The sequence below is a fragment of the Muntiacus reevesi genome, chromosome 12 (genome assembly GCF_963930625.1).
Source record: "Muntiacus reevesi chromosome 12, mMunRee1.1, whole genome shotgun sequence".
Classification (NCBI taxonomy): Eukaryota; Metazoa; Chordata; class Mammalia; order Artiodactyla; family Cervidae; genus Muntiacus; species Muntiacus reevesi.
The window spans coordinates 50,467,956-50,472,128 of NC_089260.1; positions in this window are offsets into that span (position 1 = coordinate 50,467,956).

Here is a 4,173-nt window from a genome sequence, read left to right on the forward strand (position 1 = left end):
AGACGTAGTTATGGAGGCAGACCATCCAGGGGAAACAGGACAATTTGCCTTAAAACTCCTTCTTGACTGTTTCACTTCCTTGAAAACTGCAAAGACTAAATAACTAGCTGGAGTGTGCATTAATTGAGTAAAGAAAGCGAGTAAGTGCCAAGGCAGGCTACTAAATCTCACAGTCATTCATCTTTTCTATTTTTCTGCACAGGCCCCAGGCAGGCAGATAACACAGCCAAGAGAACCTGGGCAAAGATGGCTGTGCAGGCAGGGTGGGTGGCTGCCGGTCCATTTGTCAGACTCAGCCAGGGAAAGACAGAGCCCGAGAAGACAAGAAAACATGGGTTCTGTTCTCTGACCTTGAAAGAGGAGCTATCATTTCAAGGGGAACATGGATGTCTCAGAGCCGTAAGAAAAAAGCAGGCCAAGTCAGGGGGAAAAGCCACAAACAATGGGGTAACTAGGAGATACCTGGGGAAATGTATTTGTTTTATCCCAAAGTAAGAAGAAAATGAGGAAAATTGCTTTATTTCAGCTCCTGAACTGTTTTATGGGTGATTTCCCAAAAAGATTTGTTTTTTCCTCTGAGCAGTTAAGCATCCACGCTCTCCCAGAATTTTCTCATTCCCATCCAGACAGCAGTAGATCCTCACATTCCTGCAGGTAAAAGCCCTGACACCCCGCTTCAGCATCTAAGTCTTCTTTCTTTTGTTACAGATGCTCTGCCAGGGAGAGAAAAGATTCTTTCTAGAAATAGAATAGCAAAGGGATGAATATGGGGGGGGGGGGGGGTGGTTGGCGGGGAGAAGAGTTGGGGGAGAGAAAGAGACAGAGGTAGAGAGAAGGGAGGGCAGAATAAAGCAGCGCAGGGAGAGAAAGCGGGAAGCCCCAGCCTTCCAGGTCCTCCTAGGTCTATTGTTGCCTTTCTCCGCAGTTGGCCCTGCTGAGAACCGCAGCTCAGGACACAGTCGGCTGATGCTGTTGGCCCTGCCCTTCAGGCTCTGGGTACCATTGTGACGCAGCCCTGAAGTCAGCTGCCCTGTCATCCCTCATCAGCAGTCTTGTACAGGCGGAATGAAATCATTTCTATTGACCCCCTGGCATATTTATAGGCTCTGTCTTTCTGCTGAGACTGGTGGTTATCACTTTCCCCTCCCCTGGTGCTATGTTTATTCGCGCCCCTGTGCGAGGGGAGCGTTCATCAAGGGACCAGGGGGCCCTCTCCCAGGCTGCCCAAACTACCCAATTACTGAGGCTGGAAGGGACCTGGGAAAAAAAAAAAAAAAAAAAACCACCCTGTGCTGGGCCTGTTCTCTGGTTTGTACCCTCTAAAAATAAGACTTTCTGACTCTGCACGCTTCCTCGGTCCAGTTTGCACCCTGACTTTGAACGGGCAGAGCGTTCATTTATTCTTCGTTCGCTGTGTCTCTAAGACCCCCCTTTTCTTGTTAAACAATGAGCGACAGACTCTGCGTTTCCCTCTGGAGGGGTGGGGGGAGAGGATGCCGGCAGAGCCTCGACTCCTCCGTCTTCTTGGCAGCCTCTTCGATGCGCGAGTTAGGCAGACCGGCTCTGCCGCGGGGCGCCCCCCACTCTGGTCCTGTGCTGCCCTCTATCTTCCGGTTTCTTGCTAAAGATGTTGCGGTTTCTTTTAATAAGTGATTTGGAAGAAAAAGTCAAAATTAGGAGGAAAATTGTGTCATGTGATTTAAAGTCATGAGAGCTCTATCTAGACATTCCCTTAAATGCTGATGGACGAAGATGGCAAATTGTTTTTAAGCGTGTGTCTCTTAGGCTTCCCTGGTTGGCTCAGTGGTAAAGAATCTGCCTGCCAATGCAGGAGAGGCAATTCCATGCCTGGGTTGGGAAGAGTCCCTGAAGGAGGAAATGTCTACCCACTCCCTTATTCTTGCCTGTAAAAATCCCAGGGACAGAGGAGCCTGGCAGGGCCCCATGGGGTTGCAAAGAGTTGCACACGACTTAGTGACTTAACAATGACAACAAGAATGTGTCTCTTAACACTTATTAATTTACTTAAAGCTTTGGGTTTTTTTTTAACCAATACTTTCATAATTTCTATTTTCATTGATGTAGTTTATTCTTCAGATTAGAAAAAGAAGTAACAATTAATATTATTGGACCTACTATCTTTGCCTGCAATGCTTTTTGGAGCTCATTACAATGGAACATTTATGAATTAGGATTTTTTTATGTTATGGAAGGCAGAGTTCAAAGAACAGCAACAAAACCTGCCTAGGACACAGAAAACCTGGGTTCTTGACCCAGCTTTGCTTCCACCTAGAATCATGACCTTGTAAGTCATTAATCACTCTGGGCTTTAGCTGCTTTATCTGTGGTTCTGTCTAGAGCTAACACTTCCATACTTACAAGCAGGGGACTGAACAAAGGAAGCCTGGCCAATGACCACGTGATTAATCACCAAGCCATTTGTGAGAATGAGGGCAAAGGTCGATTGTTTCTCCTATCCCCAGGGACCAATGCACAGTGACCAGTGAGGCCGCGGCAGTAACATACAAAGCATGAGAAAGACACCTAGACCAAGTATCAGCTGCAGATGATGTGTTGATCCCTATTTAAAAGTAAAAGTGAAAGTGTCAGTCACTTAGATGTGTCTGACTCTTTTCAACCCCATGGATTATAGCCTGCCAGGCTCCTCTGTCCTTGGAATTCTCCAGGCAAGAATACTGGAGTGAGTAGTCATTCCCTTCTCCAGGGGACCTTCGTGACCCAGGGATGAAACCCACGACATCTGTGTCTCCTGCATTGCAGACAGATTCTTTACCATCTGAATCACCAGGGAAGCCCTCTTAATGTATGAAAATGTAAGCCAATAAAAGACTCTAAATTCAAACCACAACTTGAAGGTTTTCTAAATGAAGGAAAGAAGAGAGAGAAAGAGAAAAGGCAAGAGAAAGAAAGGGAAGTAGGCAGACAAACAAACTACAAACTCTGTTAAAAAAGAAAAAACAAAAAACACTGAGGCATGGAAGAAGACTTGACTTGGAAGGAGATACCACAGTTGTGAACTTCTTCTTATGACTCAGTTCACCATCACTCTCCATGACAAAAAATATTCCAAATTCCTGTGTTTTTCAGCTCACTAGAGAAATGAACACTTTCTTCTTTAGGCTTGTTATTGTTGTTGTCCAGTAGCTCAGTCATGTCCAGCTCCTTGCCACTCCATGGACTGCAGCACACCAGGCTTCCCTGTCCTTCACCATCTCCTAGAGCTTGCTCAAACTCATACCTATTGAGTCAGTGATGCCATCCAACTATCTTGTCCTCTGTCATCCCCTTCTCCTCCCACCTTCAATCTTTCCCAGCATCAGGGTCTTTTCTAATGAGTCAGTTCTTTGCATCAGGTGACTAAAGTATTGGAGTTTCAGCTTCAGCATTAGTCCTTCCAATGAATATTCAGGACTTATTTCCTTTAGAATTGACTGGTTGGACCTCCTTGCATCCACGGGACTCTCAAGAGTCTTCTCCAACACCACAATTCAAAAGCATCAATTCTTCGGTGCTCAGCCTTCTTTATGGTCCAATTCTCACATCCATACATGACTACTGGAAAAACCATAGCTTTGTCAGAAAAGTAATGTCTCTGCTTTTTAATATGCTGTCCAAGTTTGTCACAGCTTTTCTTCCAAGGAGCAAGTGTTTTTTAATTTCATGGCTGCAGTCACCATCTGCAGGGATTTTGGAGCTCAAGAAAATAAAGTATCTCACTGTTTCCATTGTTTCCCCATCTATTTGCCATCAAGTGATGGGACTGGATGCCTTGACCTTAGTTTTCTGAATGTTGAGTTTTAAGCCAGTTTTTTCACTCTTCTCTTTTACTTTTATCAAGAGGCTTTTTAGTTCTTCTTCACTTTCTGCCATAAGGGTGGTGTCCTCTGCATATCTGAGGTTATTGATATTTCTCCCAGCAATCTTGATTCCAGCTTGTGCTTCTTCCAGCCTGGCATTTCGCTTGATGTACTATGCATATAAGTTAAATAAGCAGGGTGACAATATACAGCCTTGATGTACTCCTTTCCCAAGTTGGAACGAGTCCATTGTTCCATGTTGGGTTCTAACTGTTGCTTCTTGACCTGTGTACAGGTTTCTCAGGAAGCAAGTAAGGTGGTCTGGTATTCCCATCTCTTGAAGAATTTTCCACAG